The sequence below is a fragment of the Mytilus galloprovincialis genome, chromosome 8 (assembly GCF_965363235.1).
Source record: "Mytilus galloprovincialis chromosome 8, xbMytGall1.hap1.1, whole genome shotgun sequence".
In the NCBI taxonomy this organism is placed as follows: Eukaryota; Metazoa; Mollusca; class Bivalvia; order Mytilida; family Mytilidae; genus Mytilus; species Mytilus galloprovincialis.
The window spans coordinates 73,109,693-73,135,080 of NC_134845.1; the positions used below are offsets into that span (position 1 = coordinate 73,109,693).

Here is a 25,388-nt window from a genome sequence, read left to right on the forward strand (position 1 = left end):
AAAATGAATGTTGAAAACAAATGTTGAATTTTGAAAACAATTGTTGAAAATTGAAATTCGAATGTTGAAAACTAATTTTGAATGTTGGAAACTAATTTTGAATGTTTGAAACTAATTTTGTATGGTTTCAAACTAATTTTGTATGTTTGAAACTAATTTTGACTGTTTGAAACTAATTTTGTATGGTTTGAAACTAATTTTGACTGTTTGAAACTAATTTTGTATGGTTTGAAACTAATTTTGACAGTTTGAAACTAATTTTGTATGGTTTGAAACTAATTTTGACTGTTTGAAACTAATTTTGTATGGTTTGAAACTAAATTTCAATTTTGAAAACGAATGTTGAATGATGAAAATTGAATGTTGAAAAGGACTGTTAGATGATAAAAACAAATTTTGAAAGTTGAAAATCGAATGTTGAAAATTAATTGTTGAAATCGAATGTAGAATTTTGAAAAATGGAGTTGCAAGTTAAAAATCGAATGTTAATAATGTGTGAAAATATATGTCAAAATTTGAAAACCTTTGTTAAAAATTGAGAATTAAATGTTGAAAACTAATTTTTAATGTTTCAGGTTGAAAACAAATCTTCCATGTTAAAAAAATGAATGTTGAAAACAAATGTTGAATTTTGAAAACAATTGTTGAAAATTGAAATTCGAATGTTGAAAACTAATTTTGAATGTTGGAAACTAATTTTGAATGTTTGAAACTAATTTTGAATGTTTGAAACTAATTTTGTATGGTTTGAAACTAATTTTGTATGTTTGAAACTAATTTTGACTGTTTGAAACTAATTTTGTATGGTTTGAAACTAATTTTGACTGTTTGAAACTAATTTTGTATGGTTTGAAACTAATTTTGACTGTTTGAAACTAATTTTGTATGGTTTGAAACTAATTTTGACTGTTTGAAACTAATTTTGTATGGTTTGAAACTAAATTTCAATTTTGAAAACGAATGTTGAATGATGAAAATTGAATGTTGAAAAGGACTGTTAGATGATAAAAACAAATTTTGAAAGTTGAAAATCGAATATTGAAAATTAATTGTTGAAATCGAATGTAGAATTTTGAAAAATGTAGTTGCAAGTTAAAAATCGAATGTTAATAATGTGTGAAAATATATGTCAAAATTTGAAAACCTTTGTTAAAAATTGAGAATTAAATGTTGAAAACTAATTTTTAATGTTTCAGGTTGAAAACAAATCTTCCATGTTAAAAAAATGAATGTTGAAAACAAATGTTGAATTTTGAAAACAATTGTTGAAAATTGAAATTCGAATGTTGAAAACTAATTTTGAATGTTGGAAACTAATTTTGAATGTTTGAAACTAATTTTGAATGTTTGAAACTAATTTTGTATGGTTTGAAACTAATTTTGTATGTTAAAAATTGAGAATTAAATGTTGAAAACTAATTTTTAATGTTTCAGGTTGAAAACAAATCTTCCATGTTAAAAAAATGAATGTTGAAAACAAATGTTGAATTTTGAAAACAATTGTTGAAAATTGAAATTCGAATGTTGAAAACTAATTTTGAATGTTGGAAACTAATTTTGAATGTTTGAAACTAATTTTGATTGTTTGAAACTAATTTTGTATGGTTTGAAACTAATTTTGTATGTTAAAAATTGAGAATTAAATGTTGAAAACTAATTTTTAATGTTTCAGGTTGAAAACAAATCTTCCATGTTAAAAAAATGAATGTTGAAAACAAATGTTGAATTTTGAAAACAATTGTTGAAAATTGAAATTCGAATGTTGAAAACTAATTTTGAATGTTGGAAACTAATTTTGAATGTTTGAAACTAATTTTGAATGTTTGAAACTAATTTTGTATGGTTTGAAACTAATTTTGTATGTTTGAAACTAATTTTGACTGTTTGAAACTAATTTTGTATGGTTTGAAACTAATTTTGACTGTTTGAAACTAATTTTGTATGGTTTGAAACTAATTTTGACTGTTTGAAACTAATTTTGTATGGTTTGAAACTAATTTTGACTGTTTGAAACTAATTTTGTATGGTTTGAAACTAAATTTCAATTTTGAAAACGAATGTTGAATGATGAAAATTGAATGTTGAAAAGGACTGTTAGATGATAAAAACAAATATTGAAAGTTGAAAATCGAATGTTGAAAGTTGAAAATTAATTGTTGAAATCGAATGTAGAATTTTGAAAAATGTAGTTGCAAGTTAAAAATCAAATGATAATAATGTGTGAAAATATATGTCAAAATTTGAAAACCTTTGTTAAAAATTGAGAATCAAATGTTGAAAACTAATTTTTAATGTTTCAGGTTAAAAACAAATCTTCCATGTTAAAAAAATGAATGTTGAAAACAAATGTTGAATTTTGAAAACAATTGTTGAAAATTGAAATTCGAATGTTGAAAACTAATTTTGAATGTTGGAAACTAATTTTGAATGTTTGAAACTAATTTTGTATGGTTTCAAACTAATTTTGTATGTTTGAAACTAATTTTGACTGTTTGAAACTAATTTTGTATGGTTTGAAACTAATTTTGACTGTTTGAAACTAATTTTGTATGGTTTGAAACTAATTTTGACTGTTTGAAACTAATTTTGTATGGTTTGAAACTAAATTTCAATTTTGAAAACGAATGTTGAATGATGAAAATTGAATGTTGAAAAGGACTGTTAGATGATAAAAACAAATTTTGAAAGTTGAAAATCGAATGTTGAAAGTTGAAAATTAATTGTTGAAATCGAATGTAGAATTTTGAAAAATGTAGTTGCAAGTTAAAAATCGAATGATAATAATGTGTGAAAATATATGTCAAAATTTGAAAACCTTTGTTAAAAATTGAGAATCAAATGTTGAAAACTAATTTTTAATGTTTCAGGTTGAAAACAAATCTTCCATGTTAAAAAAATGAATGTTGAAAACAAATGTTGAATTTTGAAAACAATTGTTGAAAATTGAAATTCGAATGTTGAAAACTAATTTTGAATGTTGGAAACTAATTTTGACTGTTTGAAACTAATTTTGTATGGTTTGAAACTAATTTTGACTGTTTGAAACTAATTTTGTATGGTTTGAAACTAATTTTGACTATTTGAAACTAATTTTGTATGGTTTGAAACTAAATTTCAATTTTGAAAACGAATGTTGAATGATGAAAATTGAATGTTGAAAAGGACTGTTAGATGATAAAAACAAATTTTGAAAGTTGAAAATCGAATGTTGAAAGTTGAAAATTAATTGTTGAAATCGAATGTAGAATTTTGAAAAATGTAGTTGCCAGTTGAAAATCGAATGTTAATAATGTGTGAAAATATATGAGCCAGTCCATGCGAAAAGGTACAAAAACGAAAAATTTACGAAATTCTAAAAAGTGTGCATAATTATTGGTAGTAGACTTGTGATTTATAAAACACATTTACTTTCCCTCATATCATCAAGCTGTGAGCTTCACGCACCTGCGAGTGTTGAGACCCCCCCCCCCCCCCCTAGTTTTATCAAGATTTTTTGTGAATTATTTCATATATTTCAATCATTTTCAAAGTACAGTTTAAATGGCTTGATTTGCCAATTGATTACGTTAAACCTGGTAGCAGTGGGGATAAGGCTCTCGCTTACGATGCGGATATCAATGCAATCAAACAGGGCAACGGTTCGAATCCCGTGCAACTAAGGTTGATTTATATAATAACTTAACTTAACTTAAATTTCAATTTCTAAAACACAAGTTGTCATAGTTTTTGCATTTTCCCTCATGTTTTAATGTTGTCTTTCTTTCTTTAAACCTGTAGAACTGACGGAAATTATTGACTTTTGTCTCTGTAGTGTCATAATTTTTTGTAGTTTCTGGTCGGTATAGCATTAGTCCGGGGAACAAATGATTTTACACTTGCTCAAATACCAAAAATTCAGATATTTCTACGTCTTTTTCGGTTTTAGTTGACAAATTCGGGATAGAATTGACAATCTTATGAATGTTTACATTAATGTAATTTTTTTTCGGATAAAATCGTTTTTCAAAAATACTATAACAAACTTTGATAACGTGTCCTGTAAAATTTACCAAAAGGACTTTTTGTACCTTTTCGCATGGACTGGCTCATATCTGTTTTTTAAAACATGTCTCTCTCTGTAGATACACGTGCTTAAAATTGTCTTTTTTCTTGCTTCTGGATAGGCCTGATCTGAAAGAAATAACGACAAATTCAAAACAATTTCAAATATTTTTAGTAACCATACCAAAATTTATAATCTTTGATAAAGAAATTGTCAATCTTACTTATGATGTCCATTTTGCTTATATAATATTATTCACTCTCTTTATTGTAATTAATAATAGTCTTCCTCTGTGTTGAAGTCCGCACTTTGACCTATAATGATTTACTTTTTTAAATTGTGACTTGGATGGAGAGTTGTCTCATTGGCACCTATACCACATCTTTTATCTATTGCCTCTGGATACAGCAAGATAAAGATGGCTATGCTATGCACTTGAACAGTAATTATTGAATTTTAATTTATACAATAAATGGATTAACTTACAGTAACTAATTAAACTTTTACAATTCTAAAAGTCAACAATCTATCAAATTAAAACCTCATTATTACATACCTAATCTTCATCTTCAGAGACACTGAATAAGTCAGGACTGAATAACAATCTAGTCTTTTTTGCTGGTGTTTCATAACAGTTTTCTCACTCTACAAGAAATATTTGAAGTTTAAAATGCAGGAACACTTACTCTGTTATTGTTTTTCTTCAGGCATATTTCTTTATTCTTATCAGGATTGGCATGTATCATTCCCAACTTCCTGAATATGCATGTAATATTTGCCATTGGACATTCAGCCAGTCATGATCAATCAATCAATCAATCATAGAGTCTTAAAACAGATGAGTACCTAGGAGACAGCGAACTGAATACATACCAATTAAAATCAGGTTTCATTCAGTCTTAAACAAAACACAGGACTGGTGTTAACAATACTTTTACCTATCCCAATTAACATACCAGAAAACAAGTAAGACATGTTCCAAAAGGAACAGCAGCTTTTTCAGGTAAAAATGTGAGTAATGTACCCAACACATTCTCCCTTCAACAAAATATTTATTTTCCTCTCAAAACGTTAAAGATGCGCGTTCAGCACTCTGATACAAAAAATATATTGAAATTTAGGTACATGTACTTTAGTCAACACTTTACAAATTTTATTACCAAAATATGAGTGCAAATGTCCTGCCTTTGTCTTACTTATCATTGAAATCATATTGAAAGTCTTTAGTACAATTATCAGGTCTACTTAACTTTATCAAAGCACAACTATAATGTATGACACAACTAAAAATTGTCCAATGAACCATAAAAATGAAGTCGAAGTCAATTGAAACCTGTCAGACGGACATTTCCAGCTGACAATGATTCCATACATGATACACCCTATATAGTGGTCCTACTGCTTAAAGTATCTTAGAAATAGACCAAACCACAAACACTATACATTGGCCAATGAACCATGAAATTGAGGCCAAGGTCAGACGGAACCTGTCGAGTGGATATGTACACCTTACAATCATTTCAACAATCCATACACCAAATATAAATGACTTACTAGTTATAGTATCTAGATACGGTCTTGCTTAAGTTACTTTATTTTTGATAACTGATCCATGGAATAAGGTCGAGGTCAGGTTAACCCTACATGTACCTAGCTGACGAACATGTAAATGTTGCTAGGAACCCATATACCAAACAAAGTTATTATATTACTCATAATAAGTGAGTTTTTCATTTAACAAAACAAAATGTATCAAGCAGTTACTGAACCATGAAAATGAGGTTGCCGGGACAATGACATATGACAGACGGAAATTTCGTAACATAAGGTATGAAGCATTTAGATTGTCTAACTTGTAAAATATAATGCTTCAAACAAATAGTGTACACCATCGTCGCCGACGTTGCTTGGTTGCAATACCTACCATGCCATGTCTCGCATACAGGCGGAAAAAAAAAACAAATCACTGCACAACAGACATTAACGTTTCATATAAACCTCTGAAGAAAGAGATACCTTTCTGAGAATTTTTTTTCCCTGAAAGGACCCTTTAATTTGTATTCATGCTGGACGATATTTCTTCCAGAGTTTAATCGTTAATACACATGATATATATGCTACACTTTTACTATTTTATATAATATTTATGAAAAATTTACTGTTGTTAAAGGGCAGCAGCCCTTTTGCGCCAATTACTGTTTTTCAGGGGTATCATTTGCGCCAAATTTAATTTTCAAAATGTATCAATTGCGCCAATATTCGGAACTCATTTGCGCCAATTTACCTGTACATATATCTATCATAAATATTAATGATTACTATATATGTATTCTTATTTTTGCCCCAAAAGGTATCACATGTTAGGAGATATTTCACCATAAAGACGAGTTTCTGAAGAGAATTAATTAATTAAATGACTTAAGCAGCATTAGACAGTCAATGTACAGAGACAGAGAATAAAACTTATTGCTTTGCTTCACAAAGATATGCCAATATAGAAAATAGAAGTTTTTGCTCTTTATGTTTAAGCCACAAATGTTGATGACACAGAGCTTTGTTCCCACCATGCGTATGGGCGTTATTATTATTATGAACTATAATTAACTATTTTATGGATTTCATCCTTCAATGTTTGTGTTTTTTGACAATAAAAAGAAGTTAAAAGCTACTACAAACATTAAATTGGGAAGTACCCATGCAGCAGCAGTAATAAAAACATATGTTTCAGAAAGGGAAACATGTGCCGTGTTGCACTGCCGGTTCCAAGTCCGAATAAAGGAGTAAGGAAGTAATTTTCTTTTAACTGGCGCAATCGTATGTTTTATTTTTGGCGCAAATGAAACCATCTAATTTTAAAACATGTGGCGCAAACGTAGGATTTGAGAAAAAAAGTTGTGGTGCAAAAGGACGCATTTTTGGCGCAAACGGATCTCTCCCTGTTAAAGTGTGTACATTTCCCTCGAGATACAATGTATATTATTTACCATTTAAAATTCCTTGCAGTCAGAATTAATACATTTTTTTAAAAATTATTCGAAAATGCCTGCCCATAACAAGTATTAATTTGATGACCATTCGGGCATTCATTTGAGAAGAAAGATTCGACTGAGGTGTGTTTTTTCAGGGAGGTTCTTTTAGTTCGAAAAGGACATCTGTGGTCTACTAAAACAGTGCATAGTTATGAGAATTTGTCAACAGAAGGTATGAAAGGCTTATAATATCTATGTTAATATATAAATACATAAAATAGATACTTACAGACTTCTGTTGTCTATCCTGATATGTTCCTGGTGCCGTTTCAACCACGACAAATACAATACACAAACGGACATTGAATCGTCGCTCCTAATCTTTGAATAACATTTGAAACAGACCTTTCCTCCATGTACTAACTCGAAAAATTCAGCGCCCCCTATCCACTACTTTTCTAGAGGAAATGGTTCATGGAGTGATCGAAGTGATCGTATTATTCGGGTTATTTATGTACTGACAAATATATTAAGATAGAGTCAAATGCACACGCTGTGAATTTATTATGCAATTTCCGTCGTTTGTTTATCATTATCTATCGTCCGAAATTTTACATTCGGATGTTTATAATTTATTAGGTTTATATGATCACGATTGCCACAGTATGTGGTCATTAAAATATGATATGGGTAATTAGCATATGATAACAAATCGTGTTTGAAGAAAGAATCGTAAGATTTCATATTACAATTATCTTTTTCGTTTAGTTCTTAAAATTAAAAATCATTTACGTTATTAAAAAAAATCGAAGTTTTGAATATACCAATATTTTTGTTTTGTATAGGAACATTTATTCCATAGAAAAACAAAAGAATATTGGGTATCGATCTGTGACACAAAATGAATATAAGCACATTATGAAACACGTACACAAAATAAGCAAAGGAACGCGCTTTAATTGCACAAAGTCACATTAAACCTTCAACATGCAACAAAAAGGATCTCACCACACTGCAAATGTAAGACGACCACAAGCAACAGCCAGAGCGAAATAGTTGCAAAAACAATTTGAATAGACTTCGTAAGATGTTACGCCACCATTGTGTATATATTGGTATGTTCAAAAAGGAAAGAAGTACGTATTTAAAACAAAGTAGTTCTTGCGTATTTAAATTAAACGTTATTATATGCAGAATAATTTTTTGTAAGTTATATAGATATCAAATGAAAGGGTAAGGACTGCTGATCCTTGTAGAACACACACATTTGACAGATGAATACAAATGATACAAATAGTTATGAATTAATTCTATAAAATTGAGGGCGTATATTGCCTGTTACTGAGATATGAAGTTACTAGTTTGGTGTATCCAAAGTTATAATATAATTAGTACAGTCTGATGTGTAAATAATGGTATACTTATCCCCCATATATATATTTGCATGCTGTTTTTTTGTGTTGACGTCCGAAATACTGCACTGTAGACTTACAGTTAGGGTTTTTTTACTTGTGAGAGAAACATGTTTAACCCCGCCACATTATTTATGTATGTGCCTGTCCCAAGTCAGGAGCCTGTAATTCAGTGGTTGTCGTTTGTCCATGTGTTACATATTTGTTTTTCGTTCATTTTTTTACATAAATAAGGCCGTTAGTTTTCTCGTTTGAATTGTTTTACATTGTCTTATCGGGGCCTATTATAGCTGACTGTGCGGTGTGAGCTTTGCTCATTGTTGAAGGCCGTACGGTGACCTATAGTTGTTGATGTCTGTGTCATTTTGGTCTTTTGTGGATAGTTGTCTCATTGGCAATCATACCACATCTTCTTTTTTTATATTAGCTTATTCAGCGGTTCCTGCTTTCCGTAAAAAAAGAATGGCTTTTCAATAATATTATAGGTTACATTGCTCCTACCAAACAAATAATGAAGGTTAAGAAAACATTCGTTTATATGTAATGAAGCATTTGAAGACTGGTACGATTGAAGTTAGAATAATGTGTCTTGGCAGAGTGGCATGTCTTCTTCGGGTTATTGTTTCATATGTAAATTTTAAAATAATAAATGGCGAATTAACTAAAAAAATATATAAACAATGAAAGAACGAAGCACTTACTTCAAAGCTGATTAAACCCGCGGGGATTTAAAGAAAGCTTTTTCCACAAGACAAAGTCAATGAAGAGATTTCATTACGAACCTATCTACTGGATTTATTATTATTTTGTTCAAGACCTGAATATGCACGTAATTTTAGCCACATCACGTTCAGCAAACTTAAAAATCGTCTCCTTAAATTTTTTTATCTGAAAACGATGAAAGCTCATTTAGTCGAGGGTTTCGTTGTATAATTAATCAAGCCCCCCCCCCCCCCCCCCCCCCGTAGTATCTTTGGCCGCACTGATGCCGTTTCCTACTTCGACTCACTAAAAATCGAGGTATATTAGTCAAGTAACCGCCACTGGATATGAAGCATGTACAATGTACAGATTTATCATTAGCTTTGAAGAGAATGGGATACCAAACAACATATCCATATTTTTGTTTCGCCTATATATTTTTTAGCCTTAAAGTTCTTTAAATTGTTGAAATTTCTATTACAATTAATGCACTTTTGATTATAAGTTGAAACAATAAATATATAATTAATTATATATAATATAACCTTAAAAACACATACAAGCGATTTTTAGTCTCTTGATCTTTTCGTTTTTAGGGGCCTGAGGTTGTGATGGTTCAAACCTCGCACATGGCAGTTGCGTTCAAAACGCAATCTTAAAAAATAAAGTTGAGAATGGAAATGGGGAATGTGTCAAAAAGACAACAACCCGACCATAGCACAAACAACAGCAGAAGGTCACCAAAAGGTCTTCAATGCAACGAGAAATTCCCGCGCCCGGAGGCGTCCTTCAGCTGGCCCCCAAACAAATATATATACTAGTTTAGTGATAATGAACGCCATACTAAACTCCAATTTGTACACAAGAAACTAAAATTAAAAATAATACAAGACTAGCAAAGGCCAGAGGCTCCTGACTTGGGACAGGCGCAAAAATGCGGCGGGGTTAAACATGTTTATGGGATCTCAACCCTCCCCTATACCTCTAACCAATGTAGAAAAGTAAACGCATAACAACAGGCACATTAAAATTCAGTTCAACAGAAGTCCGAGTCTGATGTCAGAAGATGTAAACAAAGAAAATAAACAAAATGACAATAATATATAAATAACAACAGACTACAATATTGTGCTGAAAGTTACGTTGAACACTAATAAATCGATATTTCGATTTTAGCACCCAGACTTAAGGCATAGGGTTTGAAGATCGATTGGAAAAAAGCAACCGTTTCTAATCACAATGTTTCATAATCAAAATAATGCTTTACTTTGAATACATGGAGGGCAAGGCCTCAACCTATATATACGTTCTCACAAGTACGAGGATCAGGATTTGGTCAAATTTCATCCATTTTTCTCTTACTATTCTTTCAATTTTTTTGTTCATTATTCTCTATTCTGTAAACCCCCATCCACAGCCTCAGGTATAGACAAAGTGTCATATATGTGGTCTAGTAATGTTAGCAGTGTGATCTGCACATTTATCATTTTGTAGAAAAAGATGAACGGGTGGTATTTATACATTGTTTTGATGTAAGATATGATACATCTTTTCTATAAAATCGATTGATTGACATTGTTGGTTGCTTAACGTGCAGTGTCAAATAGTTCATGCATGCATGCACGGAACGAGAAGCTATTTTAAAACAATACATACCATTGGGAATACCTGTAATAAGGGTAGACCGGGATGAAGTGCGGTAAGTTTTTTATAAATCTTTAAAAACAAATAAAAGAAAGGATAAGACAAAATGGTACACATTCTCAAACGCCTATTTATCGGTAATAATACTTGAGGGTCTTGTTGGAGTTGATAGAATATCGAATCACAGGACTGGGAAACGCAGAATAAAGGACAAAAAATATAGCATATACAAAAAAAATATAAAGAATAGAAAATAAAAGGATGATCAAATAGAGAATAACGAGCAAAATTATAAAGAATAGAAAAAATGTTTTAAAAATTAAAAGAATACAAAATCGATGGACCATCCATCCAGATCATTATACTTTTGCAGTTGTCCATTTTTGATTAACATATTATTTTATTTAAATGATATAAAATGACCTCACATTAATAACCTCTATGAAATGACACAGATTCAAATAATTTACAATCTTCGATTTTTTTAATTCATGTTATCAAACAAGTGCCGCATATCTATCTGAAGTTGTTAAAATAATTATTGCTAATTATAACAAACGCGGCTTAACAGCCTTATCATTTTATGTAATGCACGCGTACGTTGATTGTAGCCCCCTAGTGTTACCACATGCCGATAAGACTTCAAATGGAAACACAAAATAATTAATGACAAGACGTAGGACACTGATCTGTAATTTTGTATGATATGATCATTTGGTATTTCTCTCTATGTACGTGCAATGAAGATGACAGACAAGTGGAAATTAAAAGGAGGGAAGACATGTTGAACATAGACAGGATAGTTTTCCAGTTTTTTTCGTTCATGAAACATTCATCACAGTTCAAGAAATTGAAGGTTAGTTTTGCTCAGTATACTAGAGGTGGGATAAGGGGTGGGGTCAAGGATACTGGGATCCCCTCATAGATCCCCGACATATATATGCTCAATGCATACTAGACGTTTTACAAGTCTCTGCGTATGCCCCTTTTCAAATCCTCGATTGATCTGCATCTGCGAATATCAATTTGCATATTTTTCTACGATATTACTATTACTAGATTTATTTCACTTGACTGGGCGGAGTTTAAGAAGTTCGCTTATTTAAGACCAGTCCATCTATAAACAGGAGTTTTGGGATAAGATCATCAATGAAGTGTCCAGTTATTCGTCTCATATCATACACTCAGTTCTTTTGTATATGCGTTTGGTGACACTGATTAGTGATTAGAATTCAATAATAATTATAACGACAATCATCCTTATCACACACATCTTCAAATAGACTGTCCTTATGCGAATTAAAAAATAAGCTCCGCCAGTTGAAAAAAAAGTTGGTAAATATACATCAGAATATCGATTATTCCATAATAAACAAGAACAATTTGGAATATAACATTTATGGAACGCCACAACTGCCTATGATAACGATAATCATATCAGGTTCATGTGGACCCTGTGGCTAAAATGGCCGTATTTTCACCTCAAAATTTACTCTGAGTACAGGCAAACATTTCAAATATGTTTTGTTTTAGAAAAATAAAAACTTACCAAGATTTTGCCGTACACTTTTTTTCATTCCTCCAGAAGGTGCCAAAATAAACTAAGCTTGGAAACAGGTTTGAGAACTTCCCACAGGTAATAATTGAAGTGAGATGTATTAATTGACATGGACAAGAGATACCTGACAATAATTGGTTATTTAAACTGTGTACCTGAGTGGACCATATCAAGGTAAACTCAACTGTTTGTTAATTTTATCATCTACTGCAGGGACGAAAAAAAGTGTACGGCAAACTCCAGTGAAGTTATGAATTTTCTAAATCATATAATGCCTTTGAATTCTATTTATCTAGGGCATGCTATGCCTTAAAACTTTTCCAGATGCACAGGTTTGCCTGTACTCAGAGTAAATTTTAAGGTGAAAATACGGCCATTTTAGCCATAGGGTCCACATAAACCTTAAGGAAAGAGGTATATCATGAAGCAATTTAAATTAAATGTTCATTCTATAACTAAATTTGACTATACTACTCTGACAATTTGTTAACTTATATCGCTAAGATAAATTTATATACTACAAGTGTGGACACAGATCAGTGTGGATAGTATGTTTGGATGTTTGACAGTGTTTTGTATGACAAAAGCAGTTCTATGTTTTTCTCATAGGGTTCTATATTATTAACTATGTTGCATAATATGACAACCAACCTAAGCATTAGGAGAGTTGTATATTTTATATTTAGTTTTTTATGTTCAAGACGGGCATACAAGAGCTCGAGACACTAATTGCATCAATTACCAAATGATTATGTCAGAAAGAGTATGTTCCACATTCTTGATTTTGGATATATTTTGAAGCTAGTAGAAGAGGAACACATAACAAGTTAATTTGTTCATGGTGTGATTTTTTTATATTGAAGATGGTATCTGAAAACATGTATTTGCTTACTATTTGTATGGTTCTATTTATATTACTTTGTGGAGAATCAACATTATCATAAGTAAAAGATTTCGTTTAAATGTGGAAATTGTTTCTCAGATGAGAAGACATTAAATAGTTTTTAGTAATTAATTTACTCAGATCAGAAGACATTAGTAATGACAATGCCTGACATGATGCTTGGGGCTAGATGAGACTCAGTTTTATTGTTAATTACCCCCCCCTTTTTTTTTAAACATCCCTGGATCCGATTCTGAAGACTATTAATGTTTCTAATTGGTAATCTCATTATTATTTACTACGGGTGAAAGTTGAAGTAATCTTTAAACACTTAAAAAAAATAAATGTTCACTTTCTTTACGCTTAGTCTTAGAACAGCTGTTAGGACACACTAGCTATGAAATTGTTGCATAGAAAGATGGAACATGTACCTATTATTTGAGCAAAAAGTGAAAGATACCTAGGGGCGGGACCAGCCATTTTTAAAAGAGAGTTCTAAACATTTGTTCCAATTTAAAACCATTGATCTTCAAAAAAGGGGGCGTTCAAAGCACGTAACCCTAACTGGCTCCGCCACTGAATCCAAAGGATATTTATACTCATAAGTCTATGAAACAATAAAACACCATTGCGAAAAACAAATAAACGACCAATAGACTATTTTATGAAAAAAACTAGTTTTGAACATTTTCATAAGTACCTAAAGAACTGTACTCACATTATTATGCAATCTGTTTGGCACACAGAATAATTGACAAAAAGTCTCCATCTTCATGGATAATATGACCATTTCAGTCAAAATATAATACGCTGTTCTTTGTAGGTCACCAGACACTTCTATCAAAAGGAATTTATAAAGAAACACAAAAGTTTAGAAGGCAGACAAAATGACAGAAGTTACTACAACCACAGAGAACATTAGTGAAGGATACATTTTGAGAAAAATCTACAGAGGTAATTTAAAAGATTAAACTTTTATCTGGCTTGCAAGAAATAACTTAGAATGCTGAAACTAAGAATCATAATTGTTGTTTTATAAAAAGTGTTCTTTCTTATCTCATCGCAAAAGGTTTTGAAAGTGCTAATATAATTCATATTTTGACAATTGTAGTTCGGCCGGAATTGTTATTAGTGAATTAAAAGTCATTATTTTAAGAATGCGTGCAATGTATCGGTTACTCTATGAAAAGGAATATATTATGTATTTTTGAGCGAGGGCCTGATATGTGATGTGCGGTTATACAATCATTTGCATATCTTATTTATACGGCGATCAGATCCGGCTGCTCCTTTAGTCCTTGTACATCTCTCTGAAACATTTGCTTACTTTACAAGTTACAGTTAGTTTTTGACAAGGTTAGTGTAAGATGTTGCATGGATGGCCCAACTTTTACCATCTTGAGTTATGCCCATTTATAAACATAAACATTGCTGGATTTTTCGCTTCTGTTCTCTAACTTTAGTTTGCCTCAAGCAAATGTAATAAATCGTATACACAATGCATATTACCATAAAACACAGATCAAGGTTTAAATTGAGTGGCATCAATTCTACCGTTCTTGAGTTAAGGCCATTTATAAACATAAAAAATGCTGATTTTTTCGTTTCCGTTCACTAACTTTAGTTTGCCTTAACCGAATGTTAAAATCACAAATCAGTCTTAACTACTTTAATCCTGTACATGTATCTGAATGTGGAAGTTGACACGTGTATATTTACGAGCGGGGCCATTTGTAGCCCATAGACACATTTTCCAATTTTTTTTATATGCACTGTATTTTTTATTTGATCTTTCAGATAGCTTTGGTTGAACGGAATAATGGAAACATGTATTTGGGAATATTAGAAGATAAAATGCTGACATTTACAAAGATAATTGTTCGAAAAGTAAAGAAGAGTTTGAAGATGAATAATTCCAACTAACGATCTGTATGTCACTAAAAGATCAGATTACTTAACGTTTAGTACCAGTTGCATTATAACGAAGCTTGTCTCTTGTGTGAAAAAAAAAACAAAATTATTCTAACAGATGGCCAGTGACAAAACATTGAACAAAATCTTCAGGATTATATAAGCAAACAAAAAAGACTTAGATGTATTTTTGAACTGTTTGTATGCCATCACATGACAAATCGAAACGATAAGGAAATTGATTTTTGGCCATATAGCAATTCTATTGTTTTACATGCATTCTGAACTGTTCCGCTAGAATATTTGTGATAAGATAAACTTGACAGAAATTTGGGGGGGGGGGGGATAATTTTCACTCATTACAGATTTCAGAAATTGAAAAAGAAAATTTCAAATATCATGTTGCCAAAAAAAGAGGGGCAATGGTATATTTTTTGGGGGTGAGGGTTCAAATAGCAACAGCATAGTGTATTGCACAAAAGCATAAAAAGAGGTAAATTTATTTATTTATTTATTTTTTTTTGGGGGGAGGGCCATTCGCAACAGCATAGTGTATTGCACAAAAGCCAAAAATTTAATATAAATTCAAATGATATAACCAATTCTAAGTTTTTTGGCTACCGTTATTCTGTGTCAGAAACATATATTGCATCAAATATTTAATTACAATCCAAATTCAGACCTGTATTATGCACGAACATTGTGTCCATTTTTGTCCCAAATGTTTAGGATTTGACCTCTGCGGTCGTATCCAGCTGTGCTTGGCGAAGCAATTTATTGTATCAGTTTGTCTGTAATAAATAAGACCGATGGAATTTTCTTTTAAATTATTTTAATTTTTTATCATGAGATATTTTTAAGATTATTTTTATATAGAACAAAATTCATATTGAATGTAGAATAAATTAATTCTGTGCCTCAGCCATACAGATAACTTTACTTCAAAATTAATTTATTTTATATTTAATCATAATCCGAAATCGCATTGAAACTAGAATAAATTTATTCTGTGTCACAGCTTCACCATACAGATAACAGTTTTCTTTACTTCAAAATAAATTTATTTTATATATTATTATAATCCGAAATCGCATTGAATGCATTGAATGTAGAATAAATTTATTCTGTGTCTCAGCCTCACCATAGAGATAAATATTATCATAATCATAAATGACATTGAATGAAGAATAAATTTATTTAATAAACCTAATCGAACTAATAATAGATATTATGGCTCTATATAATAAATTTATTTTATACATGATCATATACAGTAAGCACCATGCATTTAGAATAAATTGATTCTATGTTGCATCCTTTACAGAGAGTTGACTAAAAATGGACAGCTAAGTGTAGAATTCAGTATAAATTTATTTTGAAATGTAACAAATAAATACTAATATAACAGAATTGTCTTTGTTTTTCATGATTTTTTCTCAAATACATGGGTTATAGAATAAATTTATAACGTTCTGGTCCGAATTTGGCCTCTAATTGCACTTATCAGAATTAAGAGTGAAAAAAGAGGAAAATTGGTTTTTTCCTTTTTTATTCTGCTCTCAGTTTCGAGGACAATTCGTTCATGATTCTTGTAAATACTCTTATTTATGTTTATTTACTTACTTATATACCATTTTGACATCAAAATGTAAAAGTGCAACAACACAGTCACTTTAGGGAGCTACCATTTGATTTTTATGGGGGGGGGGGGGGGGGGGGGGGGCTAGGATGAAATTTGAAAAAAATAGGCAGGACAGGAGTTTTGAGTAAAAAAAAAGGCAGGATGAGCAACTTTGTAAAAAAAAAAGGCAGGATGACATTTTGTGTAAAAAAAGTCAGGATAACTAGTAAAAAAAAAAGGCAGGACCGAATAGAGTAAAAAATAAAAAGGCAGGACAGAGATTACAACTAAAAAAAAAGCAGGACAAAATTTTTCATCCTAGCCCCCCCCCCCCCCCCCATAAAAATCAAATGGTAGCTCCCTTAGATGTAGCATCGTACATATCCCAAGGACGTATATTAGTTATACGTCCTTGCATATCCCCATTTATATTATTAAGGAAAAAACAAGCAATGATTATTTTTTTCAGGAAAAAAATATTGTTATAAAATAGTTATATTATAATTTTCTTCTCCGGGCGATAATTTTCCTTCTCCGGGCGCTTTTTCTATTCCCGGGCGCTCCCGGGCGCTTTTTAGTAGGACCTCCTGCTTGCGTCTTTCTCAAATTGTCTAATTGTAAAAACTTACTACATTATGTGTTTTGTGGCAAACTTGACACCTATTTTTCATATCAGGATTGTTTTCAAGGAGAAAAATATTTAGATATCATTGATTTTAAGAAAGGAAGTTCATATGTTAATGAAGAATCGGTGGTCACCCATTACATTAAAAATTGAAAATGCTAATTTCAAAAAATCGTAATGTACAGTGATAAAGTTGAGGATGAGCGTCATTTTTCAATCGAATGCTCACTTTATCAAAATTTGAGGGATGAACTCTTTCAGCATATTCAGTCTAGCACATGTCAGAACTTTAAAAAGTTAGATAAATATGATAAATCTTCGATGTAAACACAAGACAACTTTACTATTATAGGGGAAAAATGATGATTACATTGTTAGTTCTTTTGAATTATGTAGTACATGGTTTGATACGACTATTATTTGATATTAATGTGTTAGTTGGTTTTTTTTTCTATTTTTGTTTTGGGTCCGATTGTGACTGAGGCTTACGGTGTTATAAAGATAATTATATCATATTACTATGATATCAGTATTGTAAAGTCTTAATGTTGACCCAATCATTATACTGCCGCTTCGCAAAAGTGGGAATATACTGTTTTACCTCTGTCTGTCCGTCCATTCAACCGTCCACTCGTCAGTCAGCCAGTCCATCAGTTCGTCCGTCCGTCCCATGGATATTTTCGTTGCATCTTTTTCATGAACGACATTACAAGGATTTCTGAAAGGTTTAATGAAGTCGGCTATATCGTGTGATACGTTTTCAGATTCATTACTCAACAAATTCCTGTTTACCAAACACTTTTCACATGACAGCCAAGTTGAAAATTTTCGTCACATTTTTCGCAGGAACTACAATACAATGGTGTCTGAAATTTGGTTTCAAGGTTTATATAAGTCAGGTATACGGTGTGAGGCTTTTTCAGATTCACAACTCAACAACGAAGTATTTGTGCGGGGGTATCATCAGTAGCTCGCACCATCACTGGTTGTTTTTGATTTATATGCTGTTTATAGACCCTTTAATTTGGAAAATGAAATGATATTTCCTGTTCTATTCTATTTACAGATTTCGAATTGAGTGTATACGTGAAAGTATTCGAACTACCTCAGCCTTATGATATATATACGGAGTTATTTGTTAAAATATATTATTACATATCTAAACGTAATTATACAGACAGACAAGTTTTATTTTACCCTGATACCCTAATACTTGACTTGATAAGTGTCGGACTTATAGGTTGTCGAAGTATTGGGCTGTCGGAGCAATGGGTTGTCGGAGTATTGGGCTGTCGGAGCAATGGGTTGTCGGAGTATTGGGCTGTCGGACTAATGGGTTGTCGGACCAATGGGCTGTCGGACTAATGGGCTGTCAGAATAATGGCGTGTAACCATTACTGTCACATAAAAGTAGACATATGTGTTGCTTTTATGCTGAGACCACAGAGGTGTCAACAATTGGTTAGTTAGTTTGATGTGAACTACTTGTGATAAATCAATGATATTTTCAATAAAGTTGCATTCCTACCAGTATATATAAGTTTGACAACTGTTTCAAGGCCTGGCTCAGTAGGTAATGGTCAAGTGACTTTCAATTAGCAATGTTGCATTTTATTTTTTATTTTTTTGCCAACAGTCGAGACATATCTCTGTATCAATGGTTTATTTAAATATAAGTAGTTTAATTTTGAGGAAAAGTAAAACACAAAAAATATATATTTTAGTATTGACCTATTTATATGGCATGGTTGATACGAGGGTCGGCTGAAAACAAAACTTTACAATAAAAGAGATGATTTCAGCTTCCCAATTGTGAACTTTCCATTTCTTTGTAGCAACATTCTAGCAGTGACGGAGTATATATCTCCCAAAAAAGAGGGACGAAAGATACCAGAGGGACAGTCAAACTCATAAATCGAAAATAAACTGACAACGCCATGGCTAAAAATGAAAAAGGCAAACAGACAAACAATAGTACAAAAGACACAACATAGAAAACTAAAGAATAAGTAACACGAAACCCACCCAAAACTGGGGGTGATCTCATGTGCTCTGGAAGGGTAAGCAGATCCTGCACCACATGTGGCACCTGTCGTGTTGCTCATGTTATAACAAATCCGGTAAATAGTCTAATTTGGTAGTTCACATTCATGAAAGGGAAGGGGATTGTAGTTACGACAAAAGGAACATATCCGATAGCATCTGTGAAACGGTGATTTGAAACATATTTATTTATAGTGGATTGGGAAACAAGTTTTGCAACTTATATTAATCCCTTTCCACTTTGCGGGTGTGAGTGCTGCCTTGTAGCGGCATTAGCCTACACATTTTCGAAATCTACAAGGGTGTCTTTAACGTGCAAGAGATTTGGCTCTCTTTTTGATATGAGCGTCACTGATGAGTCTTATTTTAGACGGAACGCGCGTCTGGCGTACTAAATTATAATCCTGGTACCTTTGATAACACGGATCAGCCATGTATCGTCCCCTTCCGACGGACTATCATCGTTTCCTCAAGACCATACTCGCAAATGGTGTCAAGGGAGAGACGAAAGTTCAGTCCCTGAAATTTTCATCCCAGAACGGGAGTCGAACCAGGAACCTTTGTGTTAGTAGTCCAATGCACTAACCACTACACCACGGCTCTCACCAATAGTGAAACGGTTATTCCATTGGCGGTCAACTCGTGATGGCGTCCGTAAAACTTACAAAGGGATATTTCAACTGCACCATTTGGAACTCTTGGTTTAATAGCTTCCTTTTGAGTAGCAACCCTCTATCAAGAAAATCATGATAGGAAATACAAGCACGGGAATATCGTATCCATTGGGAGATATATACCCCGTATGCAGGTGCTGTTGGAATGCATGTTGCTACTTAGAAATGGAAAGTTCACAATTGGAAAACTGACCCTCATTGTCAATTTATAGATGTAAGTCAAGATAAGAGGCCGACTTAACTGTATCTGTATCTGTAGTATCCTTTATCTCTAGTTCGATTTGGGGGGGGGGGGGGGGGGGGAGACTCACAATTTACTATATAAAGGCAACAGTAGTATACCGCTGTTCAAAACTCGTAAATCTTTGGACATAAAACAAAATCGGGGTAACAAACTAAAACTGAGGGAAACGCATTAAATATGTGATGATTTTGTATCTGTGGTTAAATTGTTTACATTGGTTACAGTTCGGCAGAAGCCTTATTTTATGCATTGTGTATATACTTTAATAAAACATAGAAAAGAGTAAGATGTTTCGCGGGTAAACTTTGGGTCAGGTTCAATGTAAAGGGGTGTTCCTTAGGAAACTCAGATACGAGTAACGAGACACTTGGTTAGAACACTCCTCCTATAATAATGGTACGGCTCCCATCGGGGTATATAAGCAGGAGAGAATCCTAGCTAAGGGTCGATTGTCATAAGTCTTCGGAGACATAAGACCAAGGTACGGTACGTTTATATTCGAGATCGCTGTCTCTTATATATACATGATATATTAGATATTGTGTTAATATTACTAAGTGTAATAAAGAACAGGTTGGTGCCTGTTAGAAATACGGACTTGTACGTTTACAAGTTGAACCGTATTGTACCGTATAGGACAAGTGTGAGTCTGTGTGACCACCTTGTAAAGTACATAATTGTACCAGAGGAACAAAGACAAGTGTGTAAACTTGTAGGGTGCATTATTGTACCAGGAGGACAAGTTTGTTCCTGACCCAGGACAAATTTGTAATCGTACAAATTTGTATCAATTGTATACATTTAAAGTAGAATAGTTAATAGCTATAGATACATTTGTAGTTTATTTGAGATCGCAAAGAGCAGTTGTATATATTTTAGTTCATTGACGTTAATATTTGAATAAAGATTATTTGTTATATGTTTTGTAAATAGAGCAATTTTGGATCCAGTATCAAACTGGTAACGGACTCATTCTAAAATAGAAACAGACACGCTTACCCTGTGTACACGTTACATAATTTGGTGGCTAGCGCTGGGATCCAAATAGTTCATTTTTAAATCCATAGTGAAAGATTATATCCAAATTTGATCATCTAATAAACTTATATCCAAACTGTCCTGTGAGAACTTACTGTTCACTTTTGCACAGATCATTTTTGTTCAAACTGTTCACTTTTGCACAGATCAAAATTGTCCTGTTAATGTTTTAAATTTCCCACGGTTTATTTACATTAGGGATTAACGATCGATAGTGGTACAGGCAATTTTGTGATTGACATTTATTACATTGTACATTTATGACATTGTGTTGACATTATTATATTGTGTATGCATGGTTAAACCGCAAATTAAAGTACAAACATGTCTTTTGATGATACAATCGACGAGTACACAAAACAAATATATAATATGGAAGAAGGAACAACTTATAGAAATAGTTTTGTTTCGTCAACACCCAAAGATCAAGGTGTTCGTCAAAAATATAATATTGTATCAAGAAATGATTCGGGTCTGGGATCAAGAGGGTCATCATTGTCAAGAAAGGGAGATATTGAAAAAGTTGATTTACCAACATTCAACAACCCGAATACGCACATTCCCAAAATGATTTGAGGGAAGGGGATACTTTGCCTTTACCCATAGACAATAGCTACATTAGGGAAATAGACGAAACTGACAAATCCAAGTACCGACATACTGGTAACACAGATAATTCTGGTGTGAAAATTAAACCATGTCACTATAACGGTAGCACATCATGGACAGACTATTTGTCCCATTTTGAAATGTGTGCACTTGTAAATAATTGGTCGGAAAATAGAAAAGGGTTATACTTAGCGGTATCGTTAATGGGACAAGCACAAGCTGTACTTGGAGATTTACCAAGTGAGAAAAGACAAAACTATTCCGATTTAGTCAGCGCACTTGAAGAGCGATTCGCGCCATCTAGTCAAACTGAGTTGTACAGAGTTCAGTTTAAAGAGAGACGTCAGAGAGCCAGCGAATCACTTCCCGAATTGGGCCAGTCAATTCGAAGATTGTCCAACTTGGCATATCCTACTGCCCCATTGGACGTACGTGAAACTCTCGGAAAAGAGCAGTTTATTGACGCGCTCGTTGATTCGGAAATGCAACTCAGAATAAAACAATCGCGACCGAAAGGTTTAAATGATGCCGTAAGACTTGCTGTTGAACTAGAGGCGTACAATAAAGCCGAAAATAAAGTAAGAGAGGGACGAGGTTATTTACGGCAGACTATGAATGATGACGAGTTCGATAGGGAAGAAAAGATTACAAAAAGTGACTCACCAACGAAAGACATTGCATCATGGATGCAAACAATGGAGAAAAGTCTAAGTACTCTTACGACTGAAATGGCAAAATTAAAAACTAGTGGTACAAATGTGGGGTCTTCTTATGCTAAAACTAGATATACCCAAAGTAAGAGGACAAATAAGGGTTGTTACAATTGTGGCAAATTTGGTCATTTGGCAAGAAACTGTCGCCTACCCCGAAGAAATCAGAACAATTATAATGGAAATAAGGGGGATGGGTCGGTCAAAACATTAATGAAAACTAAGAAACAAAATAACCGTAAGACAAATGAAGGTGCGGTTACAACAGCATCTGAAGATGCTGGTATGTATGTCAAACTAAATGTAGGAGACATTGAAGCCAAGTTTGTGGTTGATACAGAAGCAACTTTGACATTGGTATCTTCGAAGTTATACGATATGTTGACTCCATTAGACAATTCATATCTAAGTGAAGTAAAGACAACTGTTAGGTCAGTGTGTGGCAATAAGCTAGAGCTTCGTGGAAAAGGGAGGTTCAATCTGCATTTCGGTCCAAATATGTTGCAAACTGAAGCTGTTGTGACTGATCTGCAAGTTGACGGTATACTTGGTTTAGACTTCATGAAACGACATAATTGTTTAATTGATGTTAAGAATGGGCACTTTTGTATTGGGGATTTTAAGGTAGATTTGTGTTTTCAGGGATCAATAGGCTGTTACCGAGTGGTTGCTGCAGAAGCGGTTGTTATACCGCCAAGGTCAGAAATTGTCATTAATGGCACGGTTTGCTTAGCAGAAGGTCAAAAATTACCTGCTGACAATGCTTTGTTAGAAGCAAGTGAGCATGCAGTGAAAGACTACATTTTGAGCGCTAGAACGTTGGTAAGGTCAGGCGAAAAAGTCCCTGTTAGATTAATGAACACAGAACTAGATCCTAAGACAATCTATCCCGGTACCACTATAGCCCAAATGTCTGGTGTTGATCAAGTACTAGATGGTAATATTAGTTCAAATGAACAGAAACATGACGGACTTAGACCAGATTTACAAGATTTGTTAGACAGGACATCAGATGAATTGACTTCGATAGACAAACAAAAAGTAGAATCTTTGTTGATAGAACATCAGAACTTGTTCGCTTCTTCTGATGTTGACTTGGGAAGGACAAATCTCGTAAAACACGAAATCAATACGGGAAACGCAAGGCCATTTAAAGAACCACCTCGTCGTACACCTTATCATTTGAACAAGGTAGTAAATGAAAACCTTGACAAAATGTTACAAAAAGGGATTATTGAACCCTCACACAGTCCTTGGGCGGCAGGGATAGTCTTAGTTAAGAAAAAGGACGACACTTATCGCTTTTGCGTAGATTATAGACGCTTAAACAGTGTGACCCTTAATAAAGACGCGTATCCTTTACCGAGGATTGACGATTCGTTAGATCATTTAGCAGGAAATAAATGGTATAGTACTCTGGACTGTTGTTCAGGATATTGGCAGGTGGAGTTGGCCGAAAATGACAAACACAAAACCGCTTTTGCAACGCGAAGGGGTTTATTTCAATTTCGGGTCATGCCGTTTGGGTTGTGTTGCGCTGCACAGACATTTGAGCGATTGATGGAAACCATACTAGCTGGTTTGCAGTGGGAAACATGTCTGGTTTACATTGACGATATAATCGTTTTTGGAAAAACACTAGATGGTATGCTTGATAATTTAAGAGACGTTTTTGATAGGCTTAAATCGGCTGGTTTAAAGCTGAAGGCGAAGAAGTGCACCTTGTGTACCACCAAGGTTCGTTTCTTAGGACATATTGTCTCTGAGGAAGGAATATCAACCGACCCTGACAAGATTAAGGCTGTAAAAGAGTGGCCCACCCCTACAAATATAACTGAAATTCGTTCCTTTTTAGGTCTTTGTGGGTACTACAGAAAATTTATCAAAAACTTTGCCCACATTGCTAAACCATTACACAAAATAACAGAGAAGGAAACTAAGTTTGTCTGGACCACAGATTGCCAAGAGGCTTTTGATCAATTAAAAGGTAAATTAATAAACGCACCAGTTCTTGCATATCCAGATTTTAACAAAGAATTTATTTTGGATACTGATGCAAGCAATTTGGCCGTCGGAGCTGTCCTCACTCAGACATCTGATGAAGGACTTGAACATGTTTTGGCTTATGCTAGTCGTACACTTTCAAAATCAGAACAAAAGTACTGTGTGACACGCAAGGAGTTGCTGGCTGTGGTTTGTTTTGTTAAACATTTCAAACCATACCTCTACGGTAGAAAATTCACGGTAAGAACTGATCACGGATCATTAAAGTGGTTGCTTAACTTTAAGAACCCAGAAGGACAGATAGCTAGATGGATAGAGACATTAGGATCATTTGAGATGCAAATTCAACATCGACCAGGAGTGCAACATAGGAATGCAGACGCACTTAGTCGCATTCCTTGTAAACAATGTGGTTATCATTCCGGTTTAGAAAAAGAGACTGAGACTAAAGACCAATATGACACTGTTAATGCTATCACCCGTTTTGATAGTAGTAACGACAGAGATGATGACAGTGAAGATCATGATCTGTCTTTAAAGGAAATTCAAAATAATGATCATGACTTGATAATAGTGACAGAATGGGTAGAAAAAGATGAACGTCCTGATTACAAAGATATTTCTGATAAGGGATTTTTCTTGAGATCACTTTGGAACCAATGGAACAACTTAGAGTTAAGAGACGGACTTATTTACAGA

At 33.1% G+C, this 25,388-nt stretch overlaps 2 long non-coding RNA genes across 2 annotated transcripts; one reads left to right on the top strand and one right to left on the bottom strand.

Annotated features, from left to right (window-relative positions):
• Positions 1-4,044: 4,044 nt before the first annotated feature.
• Positions 4,045-7,440, bottom strand: LOC143042524 (uncharacterized). The gene is made up of 3 exons (XR_012968027.1): positions 7,301-7,440; positions 4,599-4,687; positions 4,045-4,170 (listed from the first exon to the last, which is right to left on the bottom strand). It is a non-coding gene; the product is annotated as an uncharacterized LOC143042524 (long non-coding RNA).
• Positions 7,441-11,394: 3,954 nt separating this feature from the next.
• LOC143042525 (uncharacterized) lies at positions 11,395-16,531 on the top strand. The gene is made up of 3 exons (XR_012968028.1): positions 11,395-11,625; positions 14,034-14,164; positions 15,008-16,531. It is a non-coding gene; the product is annotated as an uncharacterized LOC143042525 (long non-coding RNA).
• The last annotated feature ends 8,857 nt before the right edge of the window (positions 16,532-25,388 follow it).